This window comes from Apium graveolens, chromosome 9, assembly GCF_009905375.1.
Source record: "Apium graveolens cultivar Ventura chromosome 9, ASM990537v1, whole genome shotgun sequence".
NCBI lineage: Eukaryota > Viridiplantae > Streptophyta > Magnoliopsida > Apiales > Apiaceae > Apium > Apium graveolens.
The window spans coordinates 189920323-189948197 of record NC_133655.1 but is presented as its reverse complement, the minus strand read 5'-3'; the positions used below and the strand labels follow the sequence as shown (position 1 = coordinate 189948197).

The window sequence follows — 27875 nt, the reverse complement described above, 5'->3', positions numbered from 1 at the left end:
GGATTCAAATAAAGGCAAGGGATTGACTTTGATGAAACTTTTTCGCCTGTAGCCCTGTTAAAATCAATTCGGATTTTGCTTGCGATTCCTGCTTACTACGACTATGAGATCTGGCAAATGGACGTGAAAATAGCCTTCCTCAATGGGGAACTTGAAGAGGAAGTGTATATGACACATCCAGAGGGTTTTCTTTCCAAGGGAAAAGAACACCTAGTGTGTAAGCTACTGCGAACCATATATGGTTTAAGGCAAGCTTCTCGTAGATGGAACATCCGTTTTGATGAGACAATCAAAGAGTTTGGTTTTATCAAAAACATAGATGAACCATATGTCTAGAAGAAGGTTAGTGGGAGCGCGGTAACATTTCTTGTATTGTATGTGGATGACATACTTCTGATAGGAAATGATATACCGATGCTGCAATCAGTCAAAGTATGGCTATCGAAGAACTTCACCAAGAAGGACTTGGGAGAAGCATCCTACATTCTCGGTATAAAGATCTATAGAGATAGATCTAGAAGAATGATAGGTCTTACTCAGGGTACATACATCCAGAAAGTGCTTAAAAGGTTTAGCATGGAAAACTCCAAAAGAGGTCTCATACCGATGAGCCATAGAGTGTCCCTTTCCGGAAAGATGTCTCCTAAGACACCTGAGGAAAGAGAGCGTATGAGTAAGATTCCTTTTGCTTCAGCAATAGGATCTATCATGTACGCGATATTATGTACTAGGCCTGATGTTGCTTATTCAATTAGTGTGACGAGCAGATATCAGTCCAATCCAGGTGAAGACCACTGGAAAGCAGTGAAGAACAACCTTAAGTACTTGCGAAGGACTAAGGACATTTTTCTTATTTTTGGTGGTGAATCTGAGTCGAAAATAGAGGGTTATACTGACTCTAGTTTTCAATCAGAAAGTGATGATAGCAAATCCATGTCAGGGTACATGTTTACTCTGAATGGTGGTGCGATTAGTTGGAAGAGTTCCAAACAGTCAACAACGACTGACTCCACAGCGGAAGAAGAATATATAGCTGCAAGTGAGGCCGTAAAAGAAGCCGTTTGGATGAGGAAATTTATTTCTGAGTTGGGAGTTGTTTCTAGCGTTGAAGAGCCTATTGTGTTGTATTGTGATAACAACGCAGCAATAGCACAAACCAAGGAACCTAGGTCTCATAAAAATTCCAAACATGTCCTGCGGAGCTTTCATCTGATTAGGGAGATTGTTGAAAGAGGAGATGTCAATGTCGAAAGAGTTGACACACATAACAACATAACAGACCCTTTAACAAAGCCACTTTATCAAAGTCACTTTGATCGTCATAAAGACAAGATGGGTATTAGATACCAGAGTGATTGGCTTTAGTACAAGTGGGAGATTGAAAGAGATGTGTCCTAAGTCCAATCATGTATGAGGATTTAGGAATAACTTTTATGTAATCTGTTTTGATTTCATTGATATTAATAAAAGACTTATTTTGGTTTTATTGCAGGCTTCATCTATTTAAGTGTTTAAATAAGATATACCATAGCTTAGAGTAAAGCTTTTTATGGATTATGATGAGATCATAATAATGAGACCTAAAAGATGATAACTCTAAACATAAATATTTCCTGGTCATAGGATTACTAACTGGTAATTAGTAATCCGCAAAGATCGGTACATACTATGCTTGCTTCATTATGAAGGATGTCTGTTCTCATAGACATTTGTGTGGTGACACTATAGCTAGTATGTAGGTGCTTATTATAGAATAAGTTCACTGAACATGACTCACACAGCTGAACAACTGATGGAGTTCACTCACGTGTCAGGAGTTGTTCACATAGTGATAGTTGTACAAGTATCCTTAGACTTGAGGTCATCATAGTCATCTTGTGTACACTGAACTATGCTTTGGTTTAGTTCTTAGTCTCCAGGGACAATTATAAGGGCTCTACTGGGTATAGGAATTTGTACACGAAGATAGTGTATGATCAATAAAGGATCTACCCCTTCCAATGAAGGAAGAGAATGTTCAATGCTGATCCACTTATGCTAGTTCAGGAATCTCTGGCCAGAGTGAATGAAATTAGATAGGAGTTTCTAATTTACATTAAATAGAACTAAGCATAGTGAATGGGAAAGCAAATGATTAAATAAGATAGGCTTGACACAAGTTCCATGCCTTGTATTTAATCATGACATTGCAGGGTAGAAGGAATTAATTGTACGGTAACTATTCACCGAATGGGTTCTTGGTATTCTAAGCAGTGAATTCGTATTATCCGGATAGTCGCGATATGCTGAGAAGTACCCCTCACGATGTAGAATAAATATGATTAATTAATTAATCATATTTAATGAACCAGATAATTTATATAAATAATGATAAAATAGTTTATTATTATTTATTTCTACTACCGGCTTAATATTGAACCTATAGGGTAACACCATAAAAGAGAATTAATAATGGCTGGTAATTATTTATTTGTGAAATAAATAATTAATTAGCAAATTTAATAATTTATTAAATGGGATTTAATTAATTATAAATTAATTAAGAAAAGTTCTTAATATTATTAATTAAGAATTGAATTTTGGAAATTAAATAACGTGAGAGAATTATTTCAAAAGTGTTTAGAAAAAGGATTAATAATTAAAAGGTGTTTTAATTACTAATTAATAGGTTAATAAAAATAAAGTGTTAATAATAATAATATTTTATGGGAAAATTTTCAGCTGAAAATTTTGCCTATAAATATACTATTATAAACCCTTATTTTGCCTCAACCTAAAAAATTACAAAACCCTAATTCTCTCCACCCCCTCCTCCTCCGTTACATCGATTTTTTGGTGGATACCGGTGGAGTGCTTCACACCTGAGGAGCAGTTGCTAGGGACCTCCGCTCGTGGTTCTTGGATCGCTTTTAAAGGTTAGAAATGATCCATATGATTTAATTACGATCTATATGCGTATTATATGGATTTTATATCAAGAAAAATATTTTACCATGCTTCCATGATAGATAAAATCCTACACTTCATGATCAGGACTAAAGGATAACTGAGGATTGTTGAGAAATACTTTTAGAACTGCAGATCCCTTTTGCATCTTCATTTTTTGACCAGTATAAGTTCTGTACATAGGAACATAATCACCATTGTATTTATCTTCTTTGTTCATGACTCTTCTTTTGATACTTTCAAGTATCATAGAAGACCAGTTTCTGGTGACATTGTTCTCCACTCTAAGAAGATAGTGAATGTATTTCAACTCTGTCACAGTCTTCATCAAGTATTGGTGCAAGGTAAAACTCCTTACTTTACCATCTCTTAAAAAAATATAGAATCTCCTCTCTGACATCATCAATATTTATCTTCCTATATACAATCTTTACGGCTTCAACTTTTTCAAGATGTGAAGAAGTAACTCTTTCACCAAGATTGTCAATCAGAATATTTGTGTCCAATAAATCAGACCTCAGAGTTTCCATTCCAGAATAGCCAATACATCCTGTGGTTCCAGTTTTGACAAGCTTCAGCCTTTCATTATGTTCCACCCAAGAGGGTTTCTTGATGGACTTGTCAACATCTTTCTGTTCTGAACCAGAATCTTCATGTCCTACAGACACATATTTAATATGTTTAAACTCTTTGGGATAACTGAATGAACCAATATCTTTCCATCTTATATCCTGTTTTATGATAGGAGTATAACTTTTAGGTAGATCATAAATCTTCCTCTAACTCTTGTAGATCTTCCACCTCTTTTTCCTCTTCCTTTAGAGGTTTTGACTTCAGCCTTAATTTGAGCCATTAGCTCCTTCTATTGCATAACTGCTTCTTCACTTGTTAGATCAGGAAATTCTTCAGTTATTATTCCAAGAGAACTCCTAGCATTCTTTTGCTCAAACTTTTTATCTTTGTAGTACAGGACAATCTCTTCTCATGCTTCCTTGTGTCTGTAAGGAAAGAATAACCCCTTAACATATGCTAAGTTAGAGATTGTAACATCACCAGGCACCAGAGCATCATCAGTAGCCTTGTACTTGAGTTCATGAGCACCAGTAGACTTTCCTTGTCCTGAAGAAACAGATCTTTTAGAATGCTGAGGTTGTTGAGCAGTAGGAACAATTGGAATATTGGCAACTAGATTTTTATCACCATCACCATCAGTATCTTTATCCTTCAACTAAATAGATTCAGGTCTACATTTTGTGGCAACTATCTTCTCCCCCTTTTGGCATCAGTATCTGAAAGAAGAGAAAACAGAGCATCCAGTTTAGTAGCCATAGAAGATACTTTATCTTCCAAAAAAGAAAGTCGAGAATCCATGCTTTGTTGAGTTTCAACCACAACTTTAACAGCAGTGTTCACACTTATGAGTCCAGCTGAAGAAGGTTGATTAATCATGAATGTATCAATCTTCTCTTTTAAACTAGCATGAGATTTCTTCATATCAGCAAGTTCTGAATGAATTCCTTTCACAGAAATAGTAGAGGCCTTACGATGCAATTTCAGATAAGAATTTTGAATTTCATCATAGGCCCTATGAACATGTTGCATACCAACAGCAGAAGAGATAAAAGTATTTGCATATCTCCTTTTAAAATCTCATTCAGTCTTTCAAAAGTGCTCAGCATCAGCATTGTAATAAAAAGAATTTTGACTGAAATGTGAAGATTAACCAACATTGGACTTCTTAGATGCATCAATAGCAGCCTTAAGCCAAGCTGTTTCAGAATCATCATCATCACTATCATCATCAGAGGCCAAACCAGACAGACCCCCAGAAGAATATGCAGAATTAGGCAGAGGTGCTTTGCCTTTAAAATAATTCTTAGCAATAGGTGTCTGTTCCTGAGGATATCCTGAAATATAAACAAGGTAACACATAAATCTCTCTTTTATTTTCAAGTGATCTCATCACTTCTCACACAATATATTACTTTTGAGAGTAATATTGTTCTCACAGAAGAAAGTTTATAAGCAAAGAAACACTTTTAAGATTCTTTTCTCAAAACTACCTCTCCTTTTGCTAGTATAGGAGACTGCCACTCAAAAAATTTATTTTTTTTTCATAATATTTTCACACAGTCTCACAGAAAAGTACAGTCACACATTTTACAAAGAAATAAGAGATGGCTAAGAGGAGTAGTATGCTTGTCATATAAATAGAGGTAACCTCAAACAAGAGACTATTTATAATCATACAAACATGAGGTACAATAAAATAAAGTAAGCAGTACCTGAAGGTGATTCCTAAAGTGGAAGTGATGATAGTGGAGGAACAAACAACACATCTGGATGCTTTAACAAGATAGTCAGCAACAAATAATCATTAGTAGTGGTTGTTGCAGTGGAAAGATGAACAACATCAGGAATTGATGTAGTATCATGATTTCACTTGGCATGAGAATGAGATAGGCCAGCATCAGTAATTTAAACTGATGGTTCTTATGGGGCCTGAGGAATATGACATGCTTCAGCACGTTTTGCTGACGGTTCTTTTGTACTCTCCTCAAAAATAGGATCATTGATAATTGCATCCACTTTGATAATACATCCTGACGAGCTTTCTTTTCCTTCAATAGTTGCCTAGAATCAGCAAGGAGATCACCTTGAGCAAAGTCAACAATGATTTGTGTAGCTTCTTGGTCTGCATCTTCTCTTTAAGAAGAGGTTCTTATGTGATTGAATGTGTCTCAGTTGCTAAATCCCTTTAAGACTTAGGTTCTTGTGGACTGACATCGATAGCAGAGGACTAAGCCTTGTTCTTCTTTCTGATATACCCAACTACTTCTCTACCTTTTCTTTTCAAGCTGCTCTTTTCAACTTTCTTGGTCATATCAGTTTCTTTGGTCACTGGAATCTTTTTTAGCAGAGCACTAGCATCAGTAGTTGGCTCCTTGGTACCAGTAATGTCAACAGAGGCATCAGGATTTGCAACTGTTGATTTTTTGATCTTTAACCTAGACCCAATGGGCATCTGATCATCAGAGTTATAATCATCTTGCATGATCAGTCTTCTTTTCCTCACTGGGAAACATTCTTCTTTCTTCTCACTCTCACTCAGTAAGGCTTGTAAAAAATTTTGTTCAGAGTTAACATATTTCTTAACTAGCCTTTTCTTTGTTACAACTGATGCCTTTTGGGAGACACCAGAGGAGGCTAATTTAGGAGCTGGATGAGAGTGTTGTTTAGGAGGAACAGTGCTTGGGTTAGAAACAAGATTGGCAGTGTCTTGTTCCATAGCATCAGGAACTGTTACAGAGGTGCCATCATTAGGATTTGCAGGCACTTGTAAAGGAGTAGGTCTATTTCTCAAAAGAAATTGCCTGACCTCCCTAGGCAGGAGAGGAGGTCCTGAAAAATTATTCTTTTCATCCGTTTTGATGTGATCAATGATAGCTTTTTCAGAAATTTGAAACACATGGAGCAAATGATCATTATCAAATTCAGCATTAGGGCATAAAAAATTGAAAATTAATTGAAGAAATCTAGTATACCCTATAACTCCTGATGTATCTGCTCTCCTAGCAATTATGAATTGAAGATTAGTATTACCATAGTCAAAATTACCATAGTAAAGGAGAGAGTACCCAATTTTCAGAGAAGTAGATGGAAGAGCATCAAAATTTGTTGTTTTATTCAAGAAACATCTGCTGATGTAGTCACAGAACAAATTCCATTCTCTCTTCAATTTTGTCCATGTTAGTTTGCCAATGGTTGTGATTTCACCTTTATAGCTCAAGGTTCTTAGCATATTAAATAGCTGCTTAGTTGTATAGTTATCAGGAGCACCATCACAAGCAGGAAATCTCAAGGTTTGAACCGGGACATCAGCATCAACCTCATACCTGCGTCCCTTATATTCAAAAGAGAAAGCAGTGTTTATTTCATTAACCAGAGCTGTATTCCATACTTGCATCACATCCATGTAGGACACCTTGGTAGGATTTTGAAGAGCATACCCAATTGGACATTGGAGTAAGAAATCCTGAATATCATGAAAAGATTTTGGAAACTGTTGATGTGTAAGCAGAGCCAAATAATTATTTGTGCCAAAGGTGTTTCCATGAATGATAGTAGTTTGGCTGAAGAATGGTGAAACTTCAGAAGATGACATGATGTGTGTAGGAGTTCAGTAAGGATATGGGTTTGATGTGAATAGCGAGGTTATGTGTATGATGATTTGTGTCACTGAAGTTCTTGTGAGTATATAGGTTTGCAAAGCTGAATTGTGTATAACACATACACGAAGAAGGAAGCTTAGTAAATTAGACTTTTGACAGATGGCAATTACTGAGTAATAGGATTTAAAAATGGAGTAAAATGCGGAATTAGCAACAAAATACGTACAGCTCGTTCAAGAAATTACAATGTGAATTTGTTCAATAGATAATCCACTATTAATCAATAATTAAATAAGATATTCAATTGCATTACAAAATAACTCATAAATTATTTAACAATAATATTCTAAATTAGAACATGTTGACCTGTCGTCTATATTAGGAACCGCTTATCTGTCTGGATTTGACAATCTCAGGATTTGTCGAATCAATTCCATCAGTATTTGTCAAAAACACACACACGTTAGAATTCCAAAATTTAATCTCAACAATCATCAAAATATAAATGGTAAATGTATGAGTTAGATATTAATAGGCTACAATCAAGAACAATCACATTCACACACAGCTAAATAACAGAGATTAAATCTTGTAAACCAAAAATTTTATTAATAGATCAAAAGATTACATTTCATGAAATTTTGATTACATGCATGAGAGAGTACAAAAGTATCCTAGTCTAGTAGATAAGAACTCTAACGGACTTGGTCTAAGAAGCCTGACAAAGCTGATGGTAAAGAGAAACAGGTAGAGGAACTTTGTCTAGAGAACTAAAGTTGTTGATGTTTATTGGTTCATCATGCTCTTTACGAACATCACAGCAAGACGGATCATCCGTTCCAGCTGACAGAGAGCTTCTCGCCTTTCTTCCTCCAAGAGATCGAGATGGAGGCGATAATCCATCTCGAAGAACAGGAGATGCGTCTAGACCTCCTGTGGAACCCAGTTCCCCACTTCATTGGGAATGGGAGTGATGTGCCATTCCTGCTACCAAACTTCACAGCTAAACTCCACCTTGAAGGTTTCGTAGTTCATGAACATATTGTATCGAACCATTTGTGCGAAAGATTGGACTGATTCTTTGTGTATTAAACATTTTCAACAGATTCTTTGTGTACTTGGACTGATTATGTAGATGCCATTATCAGTCTGCTTAATTTGCAACCCCAGGAAATAGCTCATCTCTCCCATCATACTCATTTGATATCTTGATTGCATCAAATTTGAGAACTTATCACACAGTTTTTGATTAGTTGATCCAAAAATGATATCATCCATATAAATTTGAACTAAAAGCAGATCTTTACCTTTATTCAGATAAAATATATTTTAATCTATTGTACCTCTTTTGAATCCACTTTCAAGTAGAAACTGAGCAAGGGTCTCATACCATGCTCTAGGTGCTTGCTTTAGTCCATAGAATGCTTTGTCAAGTCTATAAACATAGTCAGGATATTTAGGATCCACAAAACCTGGTGGTTGTTCAACATAGACTTCTTCTTCAAGTTCTTCATTGAGAAATGCACTCTTAACACCCATCTGAAAAACTTTGAACTTCTTGTGTGCAGCATATGCCAAGAAAATTCTGATTGCTTCCATCCTAGCAATAGGAGCAAAGGTTTCATCATAGTCAATGCCTTCCTGTTGTGAATATCCTTAATCCACTAACCTTGCCTTGTTTCTGACAACGGTTCCATCAGAATTAGTTTTATTACTGAAGACCCAATTTGTACCTACAATTGACCTGTTCTTAGGTTTAGGCACCAGCTTCCATACTTCATTTCTTTCAAACTCATTCAGCTCTTCTTGTATAGCTATAACCCAATCTGCATCCTTAAGTGTATCTTCTATTTTCTTTGTCTCTTCCTTAGACAGTAGATTGTGATACATACATTCATTTTGAGTTGCACTCCTTGTCTTTACACCTTTATCAGGATTTCCAATGATCAAATCAGGAGTATGATCTTTGGTCCATTTTATGGCATTAGGAAATGTCCTTCTTGAGCTAGATGCTCCCCCTGAATCATGTGCCTCATCAAATGCATTTGAAGCTCCCCCTGAATCAGTGCTGTTAACTCCTGATGAAGAATTAGGACTTGACACATGTTATCCTGATGTTGAGTCTGCATTAGATTCTGAGTGATCAGATTGAGAAGTAACTTGAGTTGACTATTTACTGTTATACTATCAGTTGAACCTTGCCGTTGATCCCCCTCAACATGTGCAAGTTCATTAGTACAGTGATCATCTTCAGGATCTGAAGGAGTATCAGGATTTGGATCATCAGTAATTGATAATACATTAGGGTTTGATGCAGATTCCAACAGTGCATTTTCATTTGCAAAGATCAGACTTTCATGAGTGTCTTCTTCAAAACCAGGAATCTTCTTATCATCAAAAGATACATTGATAGAGATAACTAAAATATTTGTTCTCAGATTGAAAACCCTGTATGCTCTTGATGGTGATTAATCAACAAAGATTCCTTCATCAGCTTTTGATTCAAACTTTCCTAGCTGATCGACATGAGTTCTCAGAACAAAGCACTTACATCCAAATACATGGAGATGTTTGAGACTGGGCTTCTTTTCTTTCAGCATTGGATAAGGAGTAGCACCATGTCTGTTTATCAGTGTGATATTCTGAGTATAATAGGTTGTGTTTACTACTTAAGCCCAGAAGTTAGTGGGTAGTTTAGCTTCTTCTAGCAGAGTCATGCCAGCTTCAATTAGGGTTATGTTCTTTCTCTCAACAACACCATTTTGTTGAGATGTTCCAGGAGCTGAGAATTTTTGTTGTATGCCTTTTTACTTGCAGACTTCCTCCATTTTTGAGTTCTTGAACTCAGTGCCATTATAACTTCTTAGTATTTTCACTTTGAAGTTATATCCATTCTCAATTTTCCTTACATAATCCAGAAGAATTTCTGGAGTTTTATCCTTCCTGTATAGAAAATAAACCCAAGTATATCTAGTGAAATCATCAACAATTACATGTGTGTAACTTTTCTTATTGATAGACATTATGTTTACTGGTCCAAAGAGATCCCAATATAACATATGATGTGGTTCAGTGATTGAGAATTCTATTTTACTTTCGAAAGATACTCTTCTTTGTTTGGACTTTTGACAAGCATCACAAAGACCATCAGACGAGTATAGCATATTTGGTAATCCTCTTACTAGCTCCTTCTTGGCAAGTTCATTGATTGAATTGAAGTTGAGATGTGAGAGCTTCTTGTGCCAATTCCAGCTCTCATCTACTGATGCCTTAGAGATATGGTAAGTAGCTTCTTGCTCAAGACTTTCATGTAGCCTTGCTTCATACATGTTGCCACATCTGTATCCCATCAAGAAAATTTTCTTTGACTTGTTATGAACAACTTCACAGTGAGAGTCATAGAACACCACATGATAACCTCTATCAGTGATTTGACTGATGCTTAGTAAATTGTGCTTTAGTCCTTACACCAGAGCTACATCTTCTATTACTACATTTCCAGTTACCAAGTTTCCATATCCTAGAGTGTGTCCTATATTTCCATCCCCATAAGATACATCTGGGCCAACCTTCCTCTAAAATTCTAACATCAGGGATTTATTTCCAGTCATGTGTCCTGAACATCCACTATCCAAGACAAGAATATTTTTCATGTTATTAATTAGAAGGATTTTTAAGGACCCACACTTGTTGGGCCTTCATTTTGGACAACTTAATTCTTTGTGATTCATACTTACTTCTGACAGTTTTTCCCTTATCAGGATTTATCTTGTCAGAAGTAGATTTAGTAGAACTAGGAGAATTAAACACATAAGCAGTTTTATTGAATTTTGGAAAAGGTTCATAATAGTTATGATACAGCTTATGATAAGAAATACAAGTGTAAATTGAATGTCAACTACTAACACAATGAAAACAAGGATTTTATGGTTTATAACATACTGACCTACCCCTAACATCAGACTCAGGAATAGCAGTTTTCATTTTCTTACTCCTCCTGCAATCAATAGCAAGATGATTATTATTACCACAGTTAAAACAAGTTTTTCAAGGAGCATTGGGAACAAACTTATAATTAGATTCCTTAGAGATACCATGCTTACTATTCATGTTTCTTTTTGGACTTTTTACTTGAGGTTTGTGTTGAGTGGCATTTATGACACTTTATAACGCTCCATTAAGCTTTTAATTGGTGTATTTATACTCAAGTTGTTGGTGGTTTAATGTTTGTTTTAGTGTTTTTGCATTTCAGGCATTAATCCGGGATTCAGGTGAATTAGCATTGATTTGATACTAATATGGTGTTAGGATGGTGTCCAAGGAATAAAGGCTCATGAAGACCAACTCGTTGTAGCAATAAAAGAAGGCAATTCTAGTTTTTTTAGAAGATCAGCTCGCCCGCGCTATGCTAGCGCGTGGACGCGCCAGAGAAATAGAATGCCAGCGCGCCCGCGCTGGTGAAGCGCGCTGTCACGCCAGGTCGGGAATCCAGTTTCCTGTTTCAATTAGAAAACTGTCTTTCTGGGCTTTTGGCTTAATTGGGATGCTATTTAAAGATAATAAAAAAGATGTTTTTTATAACGGAGCTTAAGGAGAAGACGACAAGAAGACCTATAGCATAATTCAATGAAGGCGAAGAAGATCTAGTTTATTCTTGTGAATCTTTGTTCTAAGTTGTAATCTTGGATGCTCATTTCTTATTTTGTCGAACCTAATACTCTGGATTACGTACTTTGTTTATTATTTGTTTATAAAGACTACGTTTGTTATACCATGCTTTCATCGGAACCCACGTTGATGATGAGTCCGATTATGGGCTAATCATTATTGTGGGGTTCTAGCGGATTTATTTATGGATTTTTTTAGTTGAATTGTTTCGAAGCCTTAGTGTGTGGTGATTGTATGATAACCTAGTATTGGTTGTGCTTATTCGTCTTATGAGCATCGCAAACTTATAAGATATCGTGTTAATTCTTAATGAAGCGACAGTGAATTTAAGGATTTAGAACTTGCCATGCTAGCATAGGTTCATGTGTTATTGTTATGCATGATTCGTAGGTAATTTTAACCATCTTACTTGCCCTATGTAATCACGATAGATAACTTGTGCATTAAACCGTTATGTTGTCAAATTCTATAGACATATAGGGTCTCAATATAATTGGTATCTATTCAGCTTCCATCTCTTTTATGGATGTCTCGTAGTATGGTATTCGTACAACGAAAGTTGGCGTTTATCAGTTTCGTGTTATCTGATTAGTGTCATCACCATTACATGCTAAGATTAAGAATGAAAAGGCTATTGAATGAAGTACTTAATGAAGTTAGAATCCCATGTTTGTGTCATATATTATTCAACTCTCTTTAATCTCTTTAGTTAATGTTCTCTAGTATAATTCTCAATAGTTAATCATAGTATAATCAAATCCCAAATTGGTATTCATCTTAGCATTAAATAATAGCCATATCATTGTTGCATAAGTGCATAAATCATATAGTTAATTTAACCAGTCTCTATGGGAACGAACTAGAAATAATTATATATTACTTGCGATCGCGTATACTTGCGTGAATTATTAGTGCGTGCTTAGCGACTAACAAGTTTTTGGTGCCGCTGCCGGGGACTCGGTGTTAACTTTTAGTTTATGTGTTTATCATCAGTGATCGTTAAAGTTCATTGACTCGGACATTATTACTTACCTACTCTTTTCCTTGTCGTGTTTCAGGTACTCTAACGAGCATGTATGCATACGCATTCGCGGGCTCGTAAGAGAACTCTGGATCAAGCCGAGAAAGAAGCTGTAGTGATTCGAAGGGAAGTTTTTGAGGACGAAGAGAAAGTTGAAGAAGAAGAAGAGAAAGTCGAGAAACCAGCTTTAGTAGTGATGGAAGATCTAACAGAAATTCCTAAGGCTTTGATGGATTATTCTCATCCTAAGATCAATGATATTCATTCGAGCATCATCAGACCAACCATCTCGGCTAACACTTTTGAGATCAAGTCGAGCACGATTCAGATGATACAGAACTCAGTTGTGACTCTTCCCATTTTCTCTGAGGGATAAGGCAAAGTGCTGATTACATTCTCTACCACCAGGGTCTATCACCGCATGGAAGGATCTTGCTCAAAAGTTTCTCACTAAATTCTTTCCCATGGCGAAGACTGCTGCAATCAGGATTGCTCTTACTCAGTTTGCACAACAAACTGGAGAATCTATGTGTGAGGCTTGGGATCGATATAAGGAGATGCTAAGGAAGTTCCCACACCATGGCATGCCTGACTGGATGATTATAAACTGTTTCTACAATGGATTGGGTGCTACTTCTAGACCCATGCTCGATGCAACATCAGGAGGAGCCTTATGGGCTAAGAGCTACAATGATGCTTATGAATTGATCAAACTGATAGCTGTTAATGAATACTAGAATCCTTCTCAGAGGCTAACTCAGGGTAAAGTAGCATGAATTTTGGAGTTGGATGCAGCAACTGCTATAGCTGCCCAACTTAAGGCTTTGACTATGAAGGTGGGCACTTTGGCTAATTATGGAGTTAATCAAATCACTAGTGTTTGTGAGCTTTGTGTGGGGGCGCATGAAACTGAGCAGTGCGCTATTTCTAGCGAATTAGCACAATTTGTGAGCAACTTTCAGAGATCACAGCAACAAGCTCCAGCCACTTACCATCTAAATAACCGTAATCATCCTAACTTCAGGTGGAGTAATAATCAGAATATGGTGCAACAATCTTACCAGCCATACACAACAAAGCAGTATAAGCCTCCTGGTTTTTAGCAACCACAATATGCCCCTAGGAAACAACTTCAACTTCAGCAGTTACCGCAAGCTAATGAAAAATATGAATTGGAGGAGTTGAGGCTCATGTGCAAGAGCCAAGCTGTGTCTATCAAGACTTTGGAGAATCAGATTGGGCAAATTACTAATGCTTCACTAAATCGTCAACCTGGCACACTTCCAAGCGATACTAAAGTGCCAGGCAAGAAGGAAGCTACAGAGCATGTTAAGGAAATTACATTGAGGTCTGGTAAGGTTGCAAATCCTGAAAAGCCAAGACTCTAGAATTTGAAGTTGAGGCTAAAGAAGAAGAAGTGAAAACAAGGAAGACTACTGTTGAGCACACTCCTCCTGAGGGTAATACATGGGAGAAACAGATCTATCATCCACCTCCTTTTCCTAAGAGGCTGCAGAAGAAAAAGCTGGATAAGCAGTTTGAGAAGTTTCTGGAGGTGTTCAAGAAACTTCCCATCAACATACCTTTCGCTGAAGCTCTTGAACAAATGCCTATTTATGCGAAGTTTATGAAATATATTCTCTCTAGGAAGGTGAAGCTTGATGACTTAGAGACCGTTGCTCTCACGGAGGAATACAGTGTTGTGCTGCAACAGGAGTTGCCTCCGAAGCTTAAAGATCCTGTAAGCTTCATTATTTCATGCACCATTGGAAAGGTGTCATTTGACAAATGCTTATGTGACTTGGGAGCTAGCATCAATCTGATGCCCTTGTCAATCTTCAAGAAGTTGGACTTGCCTGATCCAAAGCCTACTTATATGACTTTGCAGTTGGTGTAACATACGGGAAATATCGTGTAATTATTTTTATCAAAATATAATTATTATGTTAGTATTATGTGATTTTTGATGAATTATCTGATGATTGGTGTTGATATTTGGATGTTTATATATGATAAAATGTGAGTATGTTAATTTTATGATGCCCAGATTAAAATATAGATGAGTGTGATATTCTTCTGGTAATTTTTAGAATGTTATATGATTTTATAATGATTTATGAATTCATTAATTATTTTCTGAATAATTACGAAACTATTTTATAAAGTCAGGAATCGTCCAACTTCAACCATTTTTACGTTTTTACAACCCAAAACTCTTCCAAAAACTCCTTCCTAACCTAATCTGGTAATTCCGGACATTCTTCGTGTTTTGACTTTTTCCATCCGGATTACAGTTTGACCCGTGCGTGGCCCGGCGCAAAATTTTCGATACGATAATCATTTCGATAAATCAACAAAACCCATATTCTCGAAAGACAGGATATTATTACATAATTTTTTGTGTAAAGTGTTTTATAAGAAGCCCGGTTTGGATAATTATCCCATTTGGGTATCAAATCAGATCGTCTTTGCAGTTACTTAGCGGCTAAGTAACTAATTTATCGATCCAATACGATCCAACACAAACCAATATTACATAAATATAAATAGCCTATTTGTTATTAATTTTATTCGTATAATCATAATCAGTCACTTAAAATCGATAAAAATCCAGAGAAAACCCTAAAAACACCGCGTTCTTGAAAATCAAACGCACAAACGAAGGTATTATCGAAATCCAATTCAAAAAATCAAAATTTGATTTAATTATTTATAATTTATTTTAAATAATTATTTATGGATTTAATTAATTAATTAATCCATTTAATTAATTAATTTTATCTAAAAATAGTTAAATAAAATGTAATTATTTATAATTAAGCCAAATAATAATTTAAAAATCATTTTTAAGCTTTTAAATTTTATATAAAGGTACTTAAAATTCAATTAATATTATTATTAATTGAATTATTCTCATTTTATTCATAATAAATCAATCGTTCGTCCGTTTAATATGAAACGAACGCCTCTAGACTCAGAAAAATATTTCGCTTCTATTCAAAATATTTTTGAGACCTAAATTCTTTTGTATTAAAATGATGTTTGTTTTATGAATCATTCTGAGTCAGTAATTGATCGTTAAAATACACTTTTTGACCCGATTTTAATTTTAAACGTATCGAGACCTATCTTTTGACGATTCAACTTATGTGCTACATGAATTATGTGATTATGTGTTATATGAATAATATGATTGCATGCCTTATGTGTACGTGTTATATGGATAATGAGTCAACTTATCTTTTAAAACGTTATCTGATTAAAGATGATCATTATCTGTTATTATCGGGAGGATAGACGATAAGGATAAACATATAGATGAGACAATTATATATTGTCAGTTCATTGAATGGTATCATTTATGATAGATACACATAGTTCGAGGCATTCAAGGCCAGACAGAGATTGTAAAAGTAAATCCTGATTACGTGTAGTAACGAAACGAGTGGATTCAGAATAGAGATAGACCTGAAATGGTGATTGAAAAGAAAGGTCAAGTAACCTATCAATGGAAATAAAGATACATCAGGACTGAGTAATATGGTAGATAGTTAAAGATCAAAGGGTTACCAATTGAGGCAAATATTCCTACACTTTCTTCTAATATACTGCACATATTTCTTCATTTTTATTCTAAGTTCAAAATAGTTAAATGTTTTTATATTTCGCTACAATTACTCTTATTTATGCCAGTGCCTTTTTGATCTTCCCGAACTCAGAATCAGGATGTTTTGAAATCAAAGTAATTTGACATCAAAATACTCAACGGACTGGATGGTTATGATGAGGGCCAGGAATGAGCTGGACCCTAAGGGCCATAGATGGTTGGTCCCTTGATTAATAGGCCATAGTTTCCTGGGTACCCCATATGTTGGTTGGATCTATGCAGTTGGGTATAGATCCGCATTATATCCTGACTGATCAGCAGGTTATAGTGCATATATTGGTTTCTAGTGTCCAGTCTAATTTATTGTTGATCGCCATTAAAGGAATTCCTTCTTGAATAGTTTATGATTACAAAATCATACAAATATTTGATTCAAAGGGATGAAACATTGAAACGATCACTGTTCTTTTTCAGAAAAATGTGATTAATGATTAAAGGCCAATGAGGGACGATGTTTTGTTCACTCAACTGTTTTAAATAAATAAAGATGTTTTGAAATCATTCAATAATCATTTCCAGAAGTTTCTTTGATCTGTACCTGGAAACCATTTATGATACTTGCTGGGAATTTTTGGCTCACTCTTTCTTTGTGAATTCTTATTTTTTTCAGGATCAAATGAGGACAGTAGAGAATAACTTTTAATAGACAGGAAAAGTGGAGAAATTCCAGCTGAAGGAATTTGGAGGTGTCAGGGAGAATGATACGAGGAAGTTATTAAAGAGGTAATGAAATTGTAATTAGTTATTATGATTTTAGAACGTTATATTCTTGTTTCATACCATAACCTGTAAGCGATCTAGAATAATGAGGGGTTATTTGTATAATTATGTTAATATACTGGTTTATATTATTTAAATTTTTAGTGACACCCAATCCTGACCCCGGATTTTGGGGTGTTACAGTTGGTATCAGAGCTACATGTTATTGGTCTCTGAAATAAGAATAGGTGGAAGTAAGATAGGATTGACAGGTCATATAAGATAAGGAAGACCCTAAGTATACTCATTTTGAGTTCGAGTTGAGTGTAAATTAAGATTAGCAGATCCGATATGGATTAGTAAGATAGGATATTGTTAAGATAAGTGGAAGGAGAATATATTTCCGTTATAGAAATATTGAGTTCCCAGATCCTATAGTTGTCAAGAGTCGACAGCTCGACAGAGATTGGGTAAATTACCCTATTTTCATATGGTTTTAAAGGAAAATGCGATTGATTTCTGTGGGAATTTTGTATAAGGAAAGATATGAAAGTTTTAGTATGAGAAAACTTAGAATTATATAGTAGGATAAACATCAGACTGGAGGCAACACGTTGATTGAAGCTAACGAAGAGCCAACGTCGCAAGTTTAAAGGCACCACTGTGGCGAGGAGCTTCTTATCAATTTTTGGGCGTCGTGCAAGGATCGACATATCGATCTTATTAGTTATATTTAAGGTTAACAAGAAGATACGACTTTATGTATGGATAGAACGTTGAATTACGTCAATCGGTTGTAACTACAACATCAAGGACAATGATAAAAATGTCAAAGATAGTACCAAATGCCAGCACTGGAGTTAGAGTTACGAATAAAATGATATACAACGGTAAATGAAGTTTTTGCCAATTAATGAAGGAAAATTTACCCAATAAGGGGTAGAAGATATACTAAAGTGAATGGACCCTTAGGTGGTCGTTTCTTCAATTAGGTACCTTGTTGAGGTTGAAGAGAACAACAACCAACTCATATAGTAAGGACGACCAGATGTGCGATTTTCAAAATTCTAAAACAAGTTTTCGAAAAAAGACTTTCTTAAAAGACTTTCTAAAAGTTTTTTAAACAGAATAAGTTTTTTTTTAAAATTTGGTTTTCAAATTACTACTTGAGTTTTTGTTGCTATAAGTATTAGATTACATGGAAAAATACTTGATCAAACTCATTATTGCTAGTTCAGAGGGCCAAGTAGACCCGCTAATATGGAGAAGCTTAAAATTTTCTCGGAAGAAAATGCAAACCTTGTTTAATAGTATCAATAATTGAATCAACGTGTGGAAATATTATTTATCTAATTTAAGGAATTATTAAAGTTTAAAATGGGTCCGTTGACCCAAAAGAAGCTCGAGTATGATTGAAGAAAATGGAGAAATAATCTAGATGATTGAAGAAGAATAATATTCCTATCGACAGAGTCGAGGCATTGCAGGATCAATGGTTACGCTACGCGGTATAGAAGAAATTAGAAATTATGATTATAAATTCCGTAAGAACGCGATTATGGACGAATTACTAAAGTATCAAACATGAAAGCATGACGCATACAATACAAGACTTACATGGCAGGGATGAAGCAAGAAGTGATGACGGCAAATCCAATGAGAAGACAATTATGCTCAAATTGGTTGAATGTTAAAGGCATTTCCAGAAGATATTTCGAATCTATCATCTGGCGTGGATCTGGAATCTGTTACTCGAACGAGCCCTAAAAGGAGGCATACGAGAAACATAGATGGCGACTAACGGTGTCATTCTTTTCCACGACTGCGTATACTTTTCTTGATTCTTGAATACGTGTGGGTTTCTCTCAGTAATAAATATATGAGAAAAGAAGGAAAGAAAATTTAGTGTATCCCTTTCAAATTATTTCTCTTCTCAGAATATTTCTTTTTGGTCGAGACAAGCAGTGTTATGATATGACGCTTTGTCGAAATGACGAAGAGTTTGGTGGGACGCCACCTAATCATGTGTTGTATGCCATATAGTATGAAAGTCTGGACACCTTGAGTACGAATATGGTTGTCTCATTCATATCCAAATCTTCACTCATTCTTCTTCCTTCAATTTATTGATGTACAGATTCACCCAATTGTTTTGTTGCATTATTATTCCTTACCCAGTTTAATCAAAATCATATTCACAAAACTCTCTTCTTGTGTTAAGTCTATTCTTTGAAGATTTTAGAAAAAGTGGAATAGTCCCGTGTAGCAGGTGGAATTATAGGCCGAACATAGATATAATCGCAAGCCGATAAGTGGTGGATATCTGCGGACGAGGAAAAATGGTTAAACCGATAGCGTGGTCATTACAAAGACATCAAATCATAAAATTGTTCCTGTTACGAGAATTTCATCAGTAAGGTAGATTACATGAACACGGTGCACTTCAAGTCAGAAGATTTTAACGTGAGATGAATTGTTAGCGAATCACAACAAGTAAATTAATTGTAAAATAAGGAATAAAAGCTGTGTACATCAGACAAAGAGAACGAGTGGCGGGACGACAACTGAAGATCAAAGAATTCTTAACAATGACTCGGACAAGAAATTAATACGTGAAACATCCTTTCGTCCTGGGAAGATACTTGCCATGAAGATTCAAGATCGAAGAAATCTTAATTGCAAACAAATTTTGAACGTGATTTTCAAGGACTTGTTAGGTTCTCTAACTTGAATAAATGAGTATGGTGAATTTAATACCCCTAACTGAGCCAGCGACGAAGGTTCCGTATAGGAACATATAAATAGAAATAAAGAACTGATGATCCAATTATATCAAATCTTTTAACAAGTAACACTTTAAAACCAAGTGAGTTTTTATAGAATATAATATTGGTTGAGACCATGTATTGATTATCAGAAATTAGACAAGTTAACTAATGAAAGAAGCGTATATTCTCAAGGGTAGAGTATTTGTTTGATCGGGTGAAAGATGTAGTATAAGTTCTTAAAGTATTCATATACATGTATGAGTCGTGGAAAATAAGATTAAAAGATTTCTTTGGGATGAATTTATGAGTAGAATATTAATATGAACTATTAATTAGAGAATTTGAACTGAAAAATAAACCAGAAGAATCCTGGAATAAAGTTTTGAGAAGCAGCAGAATAATTTTATATTCATTAGTGGAGTTCCGAGATATTTTGAAAAAAATAATTGAAAGGTATGGTTATGGCCCTAGTTTGATAAAAAAACGTATGCTATGTCAGTTTGTAGAAGATGTGGTTATCAGCATGTTATATTTTGGAGTATGATGAAATGATGAGTTTGGTTGATGGTGGTGGATTGATATGGTTGATTAGTAGTTTGGTTGATTGTTGGTGTCGGCTTGAGTCCGACTGGTAGTCCATAATATAGAAGAGATGCTGCCCAAATTTTTAGAAATACCCTACTTTTAAAGGCAAAGTATACTTTCATGTGTTATTAATATTCCTGTTGATAGTCCAAATGATTACGATCTCAGTTCTTGAAAGAAATGGTTGTAGCCAAACTGACTTTATATAATTGGTCTCTGATTTCATCTACCTAGCCATCACTTGGTTCGATTGATCAATTAAAAGAGTTAATTGGTTAATTCTACCAACTTATGGTCAGTTAGATGGAAATCGATTCTAATTAGATTAAGTCAAATTCTGATGTGATTTTCAGATCCGAAGTCAAAGCAATGAGAAATTTGGAGGAAGTAAGGACACCAGTAGAATTCAGAAGTTCAGCGGAATCAGCGCGATATTACTGCAAGTGTGCAGGGCTTTAATTGGATAAATATGCCCTTTGCAATAGATAAGAGAATTAAAAAGTTATTTGCACATGCGAGTGAGAAGAACATTTTCAAGAATTAAAGGTTCAAGATAAGAGCCAGGAGAAGGAAGGAAGAGAATGAAGGAGAGATTAATAACTACATCAATATGGATGTTATTAGACGATCAAGGAGATTTTTATCATCTGCAACAAGGTTTTATTCAAGGACTTGAAGAGAGACAATGTACAGCGGGCATAGACCTCAATAATTTGAAATATATCTTCAATGCGAAGAAGCCAAAGATGTGACAGAGAATAGTTGGAGTGGATTAAAAATGAAAGTTGTGCGATTAGTGATTGTGTGAGTAAGGTTAAGGAAGTAGCTGACAATGGGATTTGATAGTTCGGTCGACAAGAATTCAAATAATGATGGAAAGCTTTTTTTCCAGTATTAGCCACAAAATGGCTTATCTAGTAGTAACCAAATCGGTACAACTAGAAAGAAGAAATCGCTTATGTTAAGAAGAGAGAATGAGTCATGAGAATGGAGAACTTGACTAGAAGGGAACGTGGAATCAAAAGAATGATAAAGAAATTTATAGGAGTATCCTGGATATAAGAAAATTATGAACGTCAGGTTGCTAGAGCTAATGTAAGGCATGGAGTGAGATGCCAATATTTGGAGATAGGGAATTCATTCTAAGACTGCGATTAAATATGGAAATTTAAATAGAAGTATAGATTGACATGGCATAAGAATGGAAATGGAAGGACGTATAAGTAAATGAAGAATTAAAGCATGCATTAGAGGATGAACCTATTACCGCAACCTTTTCAAAAATGAGTATAGCTCATTAAGGAATGATATAGAGAATCACTTGAAAACCAGAGATGAAGCAAGTGTTATTTAAATTATCAAGGGTAGGTTAACTAAACCCCGACATTCTTTTATGGATGAATACTATACCTGAGGAATGAGTTGATATTGCTACAAGGAGATTGTGGTACGCTCACAGATTCAAGTATGGACTAAGATTGATCGATATTGTTACTTAATCTAATATTTTGAACAGAAGTAAAGTGAAGAATTTGATGAAACATTTGTAAATTGAGATAGGGAATACATCCCAAGAATATGATTAAGTACTGAGGGTTAAAAGAAATATATAGTGACCCGACATGAAAAGAAAATGAGGGAAAGCATCAATTGAATCATTATTGATAGGTTATCCCAAACCTAGTCATTCTCTTTTATTAATGATCAGTTTGTCCAATAAGTGGGTTAGTTGCTGCTTGGAGAAATAGTGATACGTCATCAGATCCAGGAATTGATTGAAAATGATCAAACTAATTGATTAGAAATTTTACTGGAATATTTAGAATACGGTGAATTATGTCAAACCAGAATAGTATATACCACTCCTAGATGAACGAACGTTAAGTAAGGCAGAACTAAAAGAGTGGAATTTGGCTAAACATCGTAAGCTCAAGGGATTCAAGTTACTCCAAGAATAGGATACACGATGACTTTTTGATAATATGACATAAAGAAAATAATAAATGTTGTATGTGACTAGACGTCAAGGGAGAGCATTGCAGTTAGTTTCGTATGAGAACTCTTTGGAACCAAAATAAGGGATAATATGGGTTAGAATATGCGGGTGATACCTCCCGGTTAGTAAATTTTCTTTATTCGATTGTGATTCAAGGAAATTAAGGTATGATGATAAGTTTGTGCGTCAATCATATCCAGTCGAGATTTTGTCACAAATTCTTAATCCGGGAGAAAATTCAAAAATGTTAGGGATCGAATACACCATGATTTTAGTATATCATTCGCAGATGGACAAGAAGATTAAGGGAACGATTAAAGAGCCTCAAATGCGACCGGAAACGATTACCAACCAAGTTAATTGAACAAAGAAACATATGGGAATGAGGTTCAGCAACGAGTAACTATTAGAAACATTCATGATCACGAATTACTAGAATTAGAAAGAAAACATAATTAATATGCGTTATGCTGGTCCTTTTGAAACAATATTAAAAGGATAAATGGAAGTGAGTTGGCTTCACCGCCACCCGTATAGCAAATTCATAGGGTTTTTATACGTGTATACTCAGGAAAAGTAATCTAGCTCCATTATATATATATACACAATGGAGGCTTGAGTTGAGTTATATGAGCAACTAATAGAACATGATGTCAGCAAAAGGTTGTTGAGGAATGATCCATATTGTACGATTAAAGTTATGAAAAGTTGTAAGGTTAAAAGATTTACTTGAGAAAATGAAAGTGAGATACTTGAATGTATCATTATCTGATCCTTAGTGTGATTCTGAGAATAGAATCCTTTTAAGGGGGAAGGATATAACATCCGGGAAATATTGTGTAATTATTTTTATCAATAAATAATTATTATATGAGTATTATGTGATTTTTGATGAATTATCTGATGATTGGTGTTGATATTTTGATGTTTATATATGATAAAATGTGAGTATGTTAATTTTATAATGCCCAGAATAAAATATAGATGATTGTAATATTCTTCTGGTAATTTTTGGAATGTTATATGATTTTATAATGATTTATGAATTCATTAATTATTTTCTGAATAATTACGAAACTATTTTATAAAGCCGAGAATCGTCCAACTTCAACCGTTTTTACATTTTTACAACCCGAAACTCTTCCGAAAACTCCTTCCTAACCTAATCTGGTAATTCCGGACATTCTTCGTGTTTTGACTTTTTCGATCCAGATTAATGTTTGACCCGTACGTGGCCCGACGTAAATTTTTTGATACGATAATCATTTCGATAAATCAACAAAACCCGTATTCTTGAAATACGGGATATTATTACATTATTTTTCGTGTAAAGTGTTTTATAAGAAGCCCGGTTAGGATAATTATCCCATACGGGTATCAAATCGGATTGTCTTTGCAGTTACTTAGCGGCTAAGTAACTAATTTATCGATCCAATATGATCCAACACAAACCAATATTCCATAAATATAAATAGCCTATTTTTTATTATATTTTATTCTTATAATCATAATTGGTCAGTTAAAATCGATAAAAATAAAGAGAAAACCCTAAAAACACCCCGTTCTTGAAAATCAATCGCACAAACAAAGGCGTAATCGAAATCCGATTCAAGCGTGCAATATATCAAATCGAAGCTCTCGAAAAGTTCTTTCTGAATCAATTAACCATTTTTGTGAAGAAATCAAGGTGATTTTCTTATTTAATTGTTTTAATCCGAATTTATATGATTTAAAATATGAATTTTTGCAAACTTGATTATCTGATTATTTTGATGATTCCATGTTGTAGAGCACGTTAGTCTGGTCAATTTCATATATTATACTTCAAAAATAGAGTACAATAACATATAATAATTGAGGTTTTATTTTCTGAAAACTCGAAATTATGGTTCTTGGTGTTCTTGAGTTGAGATTTGGGGATTTTTGCTCTGAGGGTTATTGATTGATTTTGATGGTTGTAATAGCTTCCTGAAGTCAATTGCAATCGATTTATATATTTAATTACACCAAACGATTGCTGGGTCAAGTAAACCAAGTTCTTGTTTTCTTTGTTTTGTTCGTATTTCTAAATCGATTTTCTGATTAATATGTTAATTGTTAGATGATCTTGATGCTGTCAACCAATTATACGGGTTGAGAGCGTTATTTTGATATAGAGAATGTTGATTTTGGTTTGAAAACGGCCGAGTTCGATAACTCGCCGGGTTTGTGCGAGTTCGCCGGCTTTCATGGCCTCCTCGTCGGAACTCGCGAGTTATCGATGGAGTATGTTCAGGGTTGGCTTAATCGAGCTTCTGGGATGACAAGGATCGATCCGGCCTTTCAAACGAATTTGAACCAAGTGGTTTTGACGGTCATCGGAGTCGACCGGAATCCGCCGGCGACGACCGGATTCTGGGAAGAACCACCGGTGTTCTTCGCGACCCGGTTGGTTCTTACCGACCCCATTCTGACACAGTAATTGACCCGCCTTTGATCCTCATTTTCCCAAGTTCCTTTACTGAAAACTGTTTGTGCAATTTTATTTTAAAAATAATTCAATTAATTCTTTTTTTTAATTCCAAAATTCATTTTTAAATTCAAAATTTATTTAGTTAATTATTTTAAATAATTAACTAAATTATTTTAATTCAAGAAAATAATCTTTATTATTTTCAAAAATCAAAATTTGATTTAATTATTTATAATTTATTTTAATTAAATTTTTTATGGATTTAATCCATTTAATTAATAAATTTTATCAATAAATAGTTAAATAAAATGTAATTATTTATAAATTAGCCAAATAATGATTTAAAAATTATTTTTAAGCTTTTAAAATTTATATAAAGATATTTAAAATTCAATTAATATTATTATTAATTGAATTATTCTCAGTTTATATATAATAAATCAACCATTCGTCCGTTTAATACGAAACGAACGCCTCTAGACTCAGAAAAATATTTCGCTTCTATTCAAAATATTTTCGAGACCTAAATTCTTTTATATCAAAAGGGCGTTTATTTTATGAATCATTCTGAGTGAGTAATTGATCGATAAAATACTTTTTTTGACCCGATTTCAATTTTTAACGTATTGAGACCTATCTTTTGACGATTCAACTTATGTGCTTCATGAATTATGTGATTATGTGTTATATGAATAATATGATTACATGTCTCATGTTTACGTGTTATATGGATAATGAGTCAACTTGTCTTTTAAAACATTATCTGATTAAAGATGATCATTGTCTATTATTATCGTGCGGGGTAGACGTTAAGGATAAACGTATAGACGAGACAATTATATATTATCAGTTCATTGAATGGTATCATTTATGATAGATACACATAGTTCGAGGCATTCAAAGCCAGACAGAGATTGTAAAAGTAAAGCCTGATTACGTGTAGTAACGAAATGAGTGGATTCAGAATAGAGATAGACCTGAAATGGTGATTGACATGAAAGGTCAAGTAGCCTGTCAAAGGAAATACAGATACATCAAGACTGAGTAATATGGCAGATAGTTAAAGATCAGAGGGTTACCAATTGAGGCATGTATTCCTACACTTTCTTCTAAAAAACTATAAATATTTCTTTTTTCCTATTCTAAGTTCTGAGTATTTAAATGTTTTTTTATTTCGCTACAATTACTCTTATTTATGCCAGTGCTTTTTTGATCTTGTTCCTTGATTATCGATTGATCTCTTGAGCAAATACCCATTAGTTCGGGTTATTTGCGAACCCAGAATCGGGATGTTTTGAAATCAAAGTGATTTGACATCAAAATACTCTACGGACTGGATGGTTAAGATGAGGGCCAAGAATGAGCTGGACCCTAAGGGCCAGAGTTGGTTGGTCCCTTGATTAATAGGCCATAGTTTCCTGGGTACCCCATATGTTGGTTGGGTCTATACAGTTGGGTATAGATCTGCATTATATCCTGACTGATCAGTAGGTTATAATGCATATATTGGTTTCTAGTGTCCAGACTAATTTATTATTGATCGCCATTAGTGACATTCCTTCTTGAATAGTTTATGATTACAAAATCAAACAAAAATTTGATTCAAAGGTATGAAACATTGAAACGTTCACTGTTCTTTTTCAGAAAAATGTGATTTATGACTAAAGGCCAATGAGGGCTGATGTTTTGTTCGCTCAACTATTTTAAATAAATAAAGATGTTTTGAAATCATTCAACAATCGTTTCCAGAAGTTTCTTTGATCTGATACATGGAAACCATTTATGATACTTGTTGGGCATTTTTGGCTCACTTTTGCTTTGTAAATTCTTATTTCTTTCAGTATCAAATGGGGAGAGGAGAGAATAACTTTTAAAAGACAGCAAAAGTGGAAAAATTCCAGCTGGAGGAATTTGGAGGTGTCAGGGAGAATAATATGAGGAAGTTAGTAAAGAGGTAATGAAATTATAGTTTGTTATTGTGATTTTAGAAGGTTAGATTCTTGTTTCGTACCATAACCTGTAAGCGATCCGGAATAATGAGAGGTTATCAGTATAATTTTTTAATATACATGTTTATATTATTTAACGTTGTTTAGTGACACCCAATCCTGACCCCGGATTTGGGGGTGTTATAGTTGGCTGACCGTTCTATTACATATCTGCGAGGTATTGTGGAGGATGTCTTGGTCAAGGTGGATAAACTCATCTTCCCTGCTGATTTTGTAATTCTTGATTTCGAGGAGGATAAGAAGATTCCCATAATCTTGGGAAGACCTTTCTTGGCTACTGGCCTAACCTTGATAGATATGCAGAAAGATGAGCTCACCATGCGAGTGATGGATTAGGATGTAACTTTTAATGTGTTCAATGCCATGAAATTTCCTACGGAAAATGAGGAGTGTTTTAAGGTGGAGATGGTCAATTCTGTGGTAAATTCTGAACTCGATCGATTGCTAAGGTCTGATGCCTTTGAAAAAGCCTTGTTGGGGAATTCCGATAGTGAAGATGATGAATGTGAAGAGCACTTGCAATATTTGAATGCTTCTCCATGGAAGCGAAAGATGGATATGCCTTTTGAATATCTTGGATTGGAGGAGCTGAACAAAGCTCTTAAGAACCTCAAGCCATCTGTTGAGGAAGCTCCTACTCTTGAGCTTAAGCCTTTACCTGAATATTTGAAGTTTGCATTTTTAGGTGATGCATCTACTTTGCCTGTTATTATTGCATCTGACCTTTCAGGTAGCGACGAGGAGAAGCTTTTGAGAATTCTTAGAGAATTCAAATCGGCAATTGGTTGGACTATAACAGATATTAAGGGAATCAGCCCTTGGTATTGCATGCACAAAATTCTGCTAGAGCCGGGAAGCAAGCCTACTGTGGAGCAACAAAGAAGGCTAAATT

General features: G+C 34.8%; 1 non-coding gene across 1 annotated transcript; it reads right to left on the bottom strand.

Moving 5' to 3' along the window:
- Positions 1–13286: 13286 nt before the first annotated feature.
- On the bottom strand, positions 13287–13393 carry LOC141688482 (small nucleolar RNA R71). Its single transcript, XR_012561923.1, has one exon. It is a non-coding gene; the product is annotated as a small nucleolar RNA R71 (small nucleolar RNA).
- Positions 13394–27875: the final 14482 nt, after the last annotated feature.